General features: G+C 38.7%; 1 protein-coding gene across 5 annotated transcripts in view; it reads left to right on the top strand.

Moving 5' to 3' along the window:
- Positions 1-10,562, top strand: part of PRUNE2 (prune homolog 2 with BCH domain) — a 127,169-nt gene that overhangs the window by 84,704 nt on the left and 31,903 nt on the right. Inside the window, exon 1 of one of the 5 annotated variants that reach the window (XM_057365556.1) lies at positions 3,923-4,304. The exons of the other annotated variants lie outside the window; for them this stretch is intronic. The gene's annotated coding sequence lies outside the window, so the exon portion shown is untranslated. Of the gene's footprint in view, positions 1-3,922; positions 4,305-10,562 lie in introns of those variants that run through there. 5 annotated transcript variants of the gene reach the window in all.

Raw genomic sequence — 10,562 nt, 5'->3', positions numbered from 1 at the left:
GTAGAATAAGGGTCAGTGAAGAATAAAGTTTGTATACTGCATATATGCTGCTTTCATCCAGCAGATGTCTGCTGCTTCTAATAAAATTGACTGTTACACAGAAGAGGGAAATAAAGTTTTGAAACAGAAAGTGGAGACAAAAATCAGAATGAAAAAGTGTCTTAAAATCTCGATGTCTGCTAGTCACACCCCCTTCAATKTCACACCCCCTTCAATCCCAATGTCAAACACAACAACTCTTGAAGCTGTTAAGGTCAGTTTTAAAGAAATCTATAGTTGTGTTTTATTTCTGCAAGGAAAAGGTGCASCAGGGAGGGAAGAATAATGATGCTTACTAGCATTAAAACACTAGAGAAAATATATAAACCTGTCTCAGAAATACACAAACTCCAGAAGTTATAAACCCTAGAGTTTCTTTAGCCTCATAATAAAAAGTACAAAAAGGTTTGATAGCACATTACTAATGTCAGTTTTTCCAGAAGGAAAGCAGCTTTTTATACAGCTTTTCATATGGGAAGAGCCGAGAGTAACTACATATAAAATTTAATAATTTGTGGAGCTCTGTGTGAATGTTGGGTAGGCAGGATAACATACTTTGCTGCTGCTGGCTGGAGGTATGCCAGCAGTAAAATTTATGAAGCCTGCAGGTAATTTTCTTCTTGATAAAAGATTTCTTGCCTTACAGAGCTCTGTGAAGGTTGGTGGTGATGAATTGGTCAGGATGCAGAGGGAGAACCCTGCAGGTGCTATCCTGGCTTTTACCCAGCACATTCCTCGCAGTATTTTTGTGGCTGTGTGTACCAAATCAGTCTTGCTTTTAACTTTGCTGTAGGGAAGGATTATCCTTTTCCATATCAGAAAGAATTAGAAAGACCTGAACGAAATATTATGAAATGATATATTGACTTGAGGAACAAGAAGCAGTGAGAACAGTGGACATAAGAACACAGATATTTGGAGGGTCTGGTGGAGAGTTTAGAAAACTGGTGGCAAAACTGATGAGAAGACATTTTCYTTTGAAAAACTACCACCATATATTAACCTACTAGAATATGGCTTCAAAAGAAGATGCATCTTTTTGATAGCATTTTCTCAAAGTAACAGGAATCATTCTTTTCTGCTCACTTGTGTAGTGATGTTCCAGAAATGATAGTTCTTCTACTCCTTCTGTCYGTAATGTCCCTCTGTGACCACTGCTGTACTGCTAGCTATTAAAATTGCCCAGTAGGGGAGCAATCAGTTAATATTAATAGAAAAGCCTGTTCTCATCACACTGGCTGTGGCTGTCAGTGAATAAAGATAATTAAATTTAATTAAAGAGAAATGTATGACTGTTAGAAGATTAATAAGAATTCTGAGACTACTCCGCTGTCTCTGTGACTTAGCCAAATACACATAAATCTCGAAGCCATTAATTATTTAAGTCARTATCAATGCCCAGAAATACTGACAGACTGGAACCCAGGAAAAAATACACATTGATTCTAGTGAACAAAGGATTCATCAAATATTTTTTCAAAATGTCTGTTCTGTCGTCCCAAAGCTAGAATAAGGCAGTGAGTTAGGGATTTCAGGTTTGCCTTACGCTTTTACAAGCAAAGCAGGGTGCTATATATAGGATGCTTGAAGGATTGAAAATCTGTTGTAAGAAAAAGTAATATTTACTTCCTTTTGGATGCCTGTTTCCTTTTTTCCTTGGATACCTGTGGGGCTGCCATCTTTCACTTCTGTCAGTGTTGTTTATTAATTGGCCAGATTTGCTGGAAAGCAATTCCAGGCACTCTGGGGACCAGGCATGCTGCTTCAGTTATGCTTCCAGCTCCTGCTGAACTACAAAATTATGGACTCAAAAAGGGAATTGAACTTAAGTTTCCCACCTGGAAACACAAAACATGACATTTGACTTAATACAAGGGCCATGCTTTAAAGGTTAAAACCAAACATGTAAGTAAAGGAGCAACAACTGAGAAAGTTGATTGTAGGAAGTCCTGGTGATCACATTTTCGTAAAAGCAGCTGTAATATTTACATGACAAATACCAAGACCTTTATAAAACTCTTTAAGAAAAGAGGAACAGCACTTCAGTGACTAGAAAATACTTTTAATAGGGAAAAAAACCACTACTTACTATTATTTAGTAATGGTRCTGAAATTTCAATTAAATTGTGAGATTGGCCTGAGACCCACTTTCTCAAAGCAAGAAGACCTGGACTGTGTTAATGCCATTTACTGGTTAAAGGAGAAACTCGCCARCTATTAAAAGCACCACTGTTCATGAGCTATTTTCTGAGCTATTAATTATATAATATATTCCAATCAGTATTATCAATGACATGAGACTTCAGCCTAAAGTGTTAGTGAGCTTTGAAACTTTAACCCTGTTGACACAGACCTGACTTCAGCAGTGCACCCCAGTAAGGTGAGTGGTCTCAGCAGAGTTTCTGTTAAGGGATCCATGAACTGCTGCTGGCCTTTGCACAACAAAGGGCACAGGGAAATGTTCCAGCAGGTGACTGGACACTCAAAGACACAGCAGGGACTGATGACTCTGCTGGGCGAACCCCCAACTTTGCACACACAGACTGTGAGGGTATAAAAGCCCAGAGTTTCCTGTGTCCGGGGTCCTTCCTCAGAGGCACCCAGCTGAAGTTGTTCTTTTGTTGTTGCACCACGATTAGAGTATTTTAAGGACTGAGAGTCTGCTATGGGAATCGTGGGGTCGCGCCGGTAAGGAAACGTGGTCTGTCTGTGTGAGTGTGGGGTCCCAGATYAGGTGCTGTGTGACTGCCAGAGTGGCTTGTGGATGGTTGGACAGGGAAGTTTCCTCAACGGAGTCCTAAAATCTCAAAAATATTCTATGTTACTCTGCACATGGAGGATAAAGGCCTTATTTTCTACCGCATTGCTAATTTCACAGCTTCATCACAATCTTGCTAGTTATGACTTCTATTTTTCATAAATACTTTATAGCTTTATTTCCTGGCTACAACTTCTAGATATATGGACTTTTGTTTTTAAATGAATTAAATATTGGTCAGTTGCAAAAGTACTAGAAATATCCCCATCACTGGAAATTTTATGTTCACCTAGGTGACAGAAACATCAAAGATGAGGTGTCTGCAGCATTATCCTCTTTAGAATATTTTCATATCATGATGATTTTTAAATTTCTTTAAATGCTTTGTATTGTCTCTTGTCCTTTAAAATAGCATCTGGAGACAGACTTACCAGGAGATATGTAGCAGATGATGAGCATTTTCTTTGTAGGATTACTAATACCATGAAGAACAAGGTGGGAGGCACTGAATTGTTGTTTACACTGTGCTGTAGGTGTGCATGGAGCAGTGCTGAAAAAAGAAAACGGGGCTAGGCTTTTGTTTGTTTTTGACTGTTTATGGCTAAGCAGTCTGACGTGAGAGCTTCTCCAGTTCTAATTTAACTTACTTTCCGGAGGATCTGTGTAATGTGAAGAGAGAAACCAGCTGAAGGTTAGGCTGCCCTCAGGTCTACTGCTTTGCTGTGGGGATTAGGATTGAAAACTTCTTTGCTTTTGGAAAGTAACCTGGATTTTTTAGGGACCCTACTCCCAACAGACTTTTATAAAAGGAGACTGTGAAACTGCACTGCCTGGGAAGAACTATCCTTTCTTTCCCTAAAAACACAGCCAGGAGCACAGGCTGTGGGCAATGCTTTATGCAGCACATACAGTTTGTGTTTTCAGAATCCACCGTGCCTTCTGAACTGGTGGATTTTTATTTTTTTTTCATATTTGCACCTACATTCCCATTGCTGAATTGCAAACTGAAGAAAATTATGCAATCCATTTTTGAATATGCATACGCTCTCTAACCATGTATGCAAATAGAAATGAGGGCTGAGATAGGTTCAATCCATAGGAACTTTTGTSATGCAGTCTTATCATAAGCTTTTCTCAGGCAGTGAAATGAAGCAGCAGGGAGGCTTTTTGCTACTGCCAGCCGACTCACTGTATCAAAGTTTGGTGATACTCCGACGAAGCTCCATAGGGGACGTGAAAAAAAAATGTGATTTTCACCACCGAGGCATAGCCCTGCATTTGTTGAAGTGCGCCTGTAATCAAAGCCCAGTAGCTGCTGGTTCACACAGCCGGCTGTGTGAAGGCAGGTGATCACCCTTATTTAGCAGTACCACTACCCCACGTGACAAGAAAATGGTGGAGGATCTGTATTCCTAGTAAACTGCTACAGAGCGAGGGATGCTGAAGTGCAGCCGTGAAGCATCTTTGCTATTTTTGCAGTAAAAAGGCCTTTTCAAGTCTTCAGAAGGTAAGTGTCTTTTTGCTCCGAGAGGCAGATGTGCAGAAGGATTTCTGATTAACGGCTCTATTRTTGCAGTTACTTTAGACAGAAAAAGGGTAAATGTTAGTCAGCATGATGCCAAGCACTCAGGACCTCATTACTGAAAACAGGGCAGCTGTATTTTAATTCTGTTGCGGCTCTTTATGAGAGAGGCTTACATCAGTTCAGAGAGATTTCTTTTGTCTGAGCACAGGCATGGTATTTATAATTAGGAAACAAAACTTCACTGCACAGTCACCTAATGTGCTGGACTATTTTCAGCTTGTTTGCCTAGCTCTGAGGATACGATGGGCAAAAAAGGAATGTGAAACGGCATTGCCAGCATACAGCTTGCTTTTAAAATTGCTTAATTACTGGTATCTCGACTGTTTGTGACATTGTGAGCTACTTGGCATTATAGTTTTCTTTTTTCCCTCTATCAGTTGAAGCATATGATTTTTGAATTTTTTTGCACTGTCCTCTTAAAATGTTGTATTGAACAGTGTATGTGATTTTTGAAGGTTAACTGATGAAGCAATAATCTCAGTGGTGAGAGATTCAATTACTGCAGAAGTCGGTTTGTGCAGGCAGTATTTTTTTTTTTAATTTAATTATAGAAGCTTGATTCAGCTCCATTCAGTTACTTGCTTGCTTTTCTCTGTGATGAAGGAATGAAAATATTCTTCAGTTCAAAGTATGGTAAGCAAATAAATGATAGCGATATACAGAGGCATTGAAATATACAGAATGTATAGATACTGGCAACTCAGAGCTACATTGAAAGAAAATGTATGCAGGCTCTTTTGGTGCATTTAGCCAGAATTATTCTAAGGGGGGTGGGGGTGGGAAGGAGGGGCAGGCAGAGATGTCATGTCTGGGTTTATCTTTATTAACACACATGGGAAGCAGAGCTGTTTTGGGAAAAGGAGGATATACACAGCTCTAGCAGCACTGTCAGGAGGCATTAAAACAACTGGAGGTCAGAGCAGGGAACAATGCACACAGTCCTTATCCTGCCTAACATTTCTTTTTTCCAGGGCTGCTGTGTTCATTTTGCTACTCTCAGCCATGCACTCCACTGATATCTCATGAGGGGTAGGGATGAACAAAAATCTAGAAGAGCCTTTTCCTTACTGGCTTTGATTAGTCTGGTTTTTTTTGGTTTTGTTTTTTTTTTTTTTTTTTTTTTTTTTTTTTTTTTTTTTTTTTTTTTTTTTTTTTTTTTTTTTCTTCCATAAATCTGGACAATATTTCAGGAAATTCATCTAGAGACAAATCTAGTTTTTGCATACATTGGCTACTTTAGAAACTCAGATGCTGCTACAAGCAGTCTGTTGTAGTTTTGTGGCACCTCTATATAGTATTCAGCAGTAACAGGAGAACAATGTTATTTAATAGCTTGTAATATATCTGTAGAAAAAGGCATATAAATCAATCTTTCAGCTACAATCTTCATTCAGGCAAAAGTTGCAGCTTGCAAACTTAAAAAGAAATGAAGTGTAGCTGACATTATTTTGACTGCACCCGTGAATATTGAWAAAGCTTTTTTTTATCACTGTAGTGTCATCAGGGCTGGAGACATTTCCTATCATCCTGTACAAATAGCCAGGAAATGACAGTGCTGCTGCAACAGCAGCTACAAATGATACTGAGGCAGAGGGAGGTGGGAGTGACATTCCAGTTGCTTGACAGATTTCATTATTTACCTGCTTCGTTCTCCTTTGGACATTGAAGGAAGTGGTTTAACTGTTTAGGGATTTTAAGAATCAACTCATTCAGTTTATTACTTATTAGTTCTTAGTATATCCTGTAGTTAGTGGTCTTCTCTACAGCCATTGCACCTATCAGAAAGAGACAGCAGCAGATGGGACTTCTTTATTTCAGGCTAACAGATGAAAGCTGACTGTGTCCTATAAGAACAAGATCACTATCCTTAGCAGAAAACGCTGGCAGCAAACTCTAAAGAGCTGTCTGCTGGGCAGCAGCCCAGCAGGATGCACCATTGCTGGCTTGTCAAAAGTAGAGCACATTCTAGCCTTGCCTGTGTATATCCCTAGCTGTAATATGTGAAGAGCTGCCATGTGGAGGAAGGAGGAGCCCCATTTTCTCACCTCATTCCTGAATATTACTTCTTCAGTCTGGCATTTCTTGTCACTCTGACTCTTTCACAGTGTTTTTGCTATGCCTGACATTAGCCCTCTTTCCCACGCTCAGGTTGGTTTTTATCTTCCTGCTGCTTCTGTGGCCCATCCCACTCAGTGACAGAGTTCTGAAGATAACCAGTGGCCTTCTGCATCCCCCATCTCTCTTTGCACATGCATTTGGACCTGCCAGCTGCAGGCTCTAGCAGCTATCTTTCCTGCTCCTTACAATTCATGCTATGCAAGCAAGCTGCAGGACAGCATGTTTGCCAGTTTTACTTCTTCAGTGGAGCTTATGTGCTCTGATCATGAGTCTTCTCTGGTCCATGTCTAAGGCCTTTTCTAGTGTTTTCCCCAACCCTCAAATTTCCCAGTGTGAATGGGAGCAGTTTAGTGACCAATTTACACCCATTAGGATATTTTAATTTGCTGGTTCAAATTCCCACTCCACATTCTACATTATTATTTAAGTACCCCTACTATTTATTACATCTTCAACAACTGCAGGTTTAGAAGAGACTAAAGTTTAACATTAACACCTTTTTAGAACCTTTTCTTTAGGTCACCCATAGCCAAGACTTGGAAAATGTAAGCTTTTTGTATGGTTGTAGTAGGTCAGATATAAATCTAAATTTTGATGACATTGAATATCTTAAGTTGTGAAATCATAGTTGCAGTAATATGGAAAAGATGGAAAAGTAGTCATTTTGGTGGTAGTGGCACAGCAATGAAAAGAGAAAGAAATTCACAATATTTAAGGTATTGAGAAAATAGAAGTTTTTTGAGGATAGGGAATGAGCTCATAAAGAGAATTGCAATATGAGGGGAGGAAAAAATAGAAGTCATACAGTATAAAAAAAAGTTGGCATGTATCTTTTCCTGTCTTATAAGCATATTGCGCTAAGGCTGAACTTGAAATCAGAGGAGTGTTAGAAAAACTCTGATGCTTTAATAGACAGATCACTAAAAATCTGTACATCTGGATGTTAAGYGAGTGCTTATAATTAGCAGCTCTAAAAATGATCATCACGTTTTACCATGAGGGCAAGACATATTTCCCCTCTTATAAGATGCTTTGTTAAAGCATTTTGTTCCAGTTAGTTTAGGATGATAATAAATATCATCATTGTACATCGTTCATACACACAGGAAAAAAGTCCATTTAGCAGTGCAAGAATTTGCCAGTATTACAGTAAAACCAGGTAATAAAGTGCAAAAGCCTCTSAAGTTCAGGTACTGCCTCAGTTTCAGAACTAATGGTTATAAATAATGGTTGAGAGCAGTCTGAGGCATTTTAGCATATTTTCACTTGGAAACAAATGTGCTTTATAAGGTGTAGATTGTAATAGTTGGAGGAAAGTTCCTACAAGTCCAATGGAGAATGGACAAATCMAGTAGGGTATAAAACCTGAAACTTTCTAAAGATTTTTTGACTTCTGATCCTGGAACCTCTACCCTGTTAAATACTCTTCAAAGCATTAGCATACTTCCTGAAAGTGCAGATGGCTGCACTGGGTAGAAGGTGCATGCTGCTTTTTCAAGTGCTTTTCATGTGCCAATTACATCATTTGGAGCTGCAGGTATTCTGATGATTGGTCCTGACGGCACAATATGGCAAATGAAAATGATTACTGTGAACCATGCACTCTAGAAAGGAAACTGGTTTAAAAGTTGGGAAAACTAAAACTGAGAAGTAGAAATACAGTTTAAAATGAAAATGCATTTTCAGGTTATAATTATGGATGTTTAGAATCAGATTGATTTAATTTTTACTTTCGCTGCTGGCATTATTATGTTGCATTTGTAAAGTTTGTTCAGCAGTCGTTGTTGAATAACACATCATCTAGATATGTGAAATATTATTTATAGAATACTAAGAACATTTATGAAGCGCGAAGAGGTCAGATAAGTTGAAATATGCCTTCTAAATGCTAATACTGCTTTAAACCTACAGAGCATATTGCCAGACTTTGTGATCTTTCACTGTTGATGGAGGAGCACCCATCATGTACACTCCCCAACTCTGTTTTGTTAATTCTGGTTATTTTCCACTGTCTCGGTAAAGATTGAGGAGAATTGATCTAGGCACCACAGAGAGCAAACCCTGCTCTGAGGGCAAAACCATGTGGTGGCATACAAATGCAATGCCAAAGCAAAGAAACAGATGTTAAGTGACATGTTACTTCTGCCTTAGCATTTGTTACTGTCTACATGCTTTTGCACACAGAATATTGACTTTAGAGAAAATTATTAAAATGGTAATATTAGGAACCTAGCCAGTTCTGCACTGCACTGGAAGAGGCATAGTTGGAGACTGTGCTATTATATGGATGCGTTCTGAAAACAGCACCCTAAAGAATTGTCTTCTGTCCATGTTCATGCCATGAAGTTGTAATGTGATATGGGGCAGGTCATGAGGCGTCACAGAAGCTGTTTGAATGGCTTATATGCTTTTCTTCTAACCCCTGTCTGAATTGGGTTTTTTTTGGATGCCTGAGTGAAGGCACTGGAATCTGACTACAACCATTTTTTTTTTAAGTGGGAGCTAGTCATGAGGATCAGTAGTGGTGTGTAGAAGATGTTATGAAATGCTACATAATCAGAGGCAACCCCCAAAGGTTATTAGGCACCACGTATCTGGAACTCAAAACTGATGGACACTCTTAAGGTTAATTTCTCTGATTCTATTCTGTAACGGTGAATAATTTATTATCTTCAACTCACAAAGCTATTGCCTAAGCTATGTTAAATTATTTTTGGAAAAAGCCCAATATATGGGTGATTAGCAGCTCTGAAAAGCATCAGAAAGGACTTTGTCTAGAGCAGTCTTTGTCACTAATGGTTAATAATGTTTCAGGATGCAGAAAGGATAAGTTGCAAAGCATTTGTATTTTGGATTGCACTGCCTTTCCTATAGCATCCTGTGACCTGCTGGTGACAAACCTCTGGGAAGAGAGTTTTGGAGACTCTGGAATCTACTTCTGTCACCATCAGCCTGGCTTGCATTTCTGAGCCCCATTTTGGCAAGACATCTAGGTTTGGGACTTCAATTTCCCTCATTTTATATTAAGATGCATTTTTATTTCATGTGGCTGGAAGTCACATATCATTGAAGAAGCCTGGAGCCCTTGATCTGTTTCATAAGTCTTCCTTATCCATGGGCATATGCATAAGATTGATGAAATAGCCTAGCAAATTCCATTATTCCTGTTTACTTAGATTTGTCCTTTTATGGCTCTCTGCATCCCTCCATGGCTTTGCCCACTTCTCTTTTCCCACCCTGACACGGTGGGAGCTGGCAACAGGTCAGGACAGTGCGTGGCTGCCTAGCACCAGTGAAAGCAGCAGTTTATGCTTAAGAGTAACAGCTTTTGTTTTTTAACAGTCTTACACTGATTCAAGGAGCTAGGACACTCTACTGCTATGACTGGGTTACCTGGAAAAAAAAATAGGCTTATTGGTCTAGGTTAAAAAGGAGGAACAAGGAAAAACATGGGTAGATAAACACACTAAACAATGAATTTGATTAGAGACTAGGAAATATTTTGATAAAGAAGGGTTAAAAATTTATTCAGTGTCCCTAATTTTCAAATCTTGTGGCTACAAAACAGGATTTTTCTACAGAAAGAATATTACTTCTTTTTGCATTGCCTAACTTTTTCACCCAACTTTCATGATGAAAATGGAATAAAATATAGGTACGTATAAAATATCAACTAACAGTAAAACTAATAAAATACCAAGTAACAGCAAAACTAGTAAAAGAAGACTTAAGTCTAAAAACTGAAGTATTAAAAACAAGGAAGTTCTTGATTTTTGCTGGCATTTAGCAATGGCTTATTCTGTGGCATGCTTTTCTGTAAAATGGGATTATGAGCATGTTAGCTACTATGCAGCAAGCAATATGACAGTGATGAGTTAGCATTTGCACAGATGTTTGATTAATAAACCTTTTGGCTCAAACAAATCACAACATTTTGGTTTGGTTTGGTTGGTTTTTTGGGGTTTTGGTGATTTTGGTTTTGTTTGCTTGTTTGTTTGTTTGGGGATTTTGTGGTTGGTTTTTTTCTTTTTATCTTGTTTTTTGTTGTTGTAGATTGGTTGG

Source organism: Malurus melanocephalus, unplaced genomic scaffold, assembly GCF_030028575.1.
Source record: "Malurus melanocephalus ecotype Western Australia unplaced genomic scaffold, MMel_1.1 scaffold_54, whole genome shotgun sequence".
NCBI lineage: Eukaryota > Metazoa > Chordata > Aves > Passeriformes > Maluridae > Malurus > Malurus melanocephalus.
Note: the sequence above shows the minus strand (reverse complement) of the source record. Positions and strands in the feature narration are given on the sequence as shown.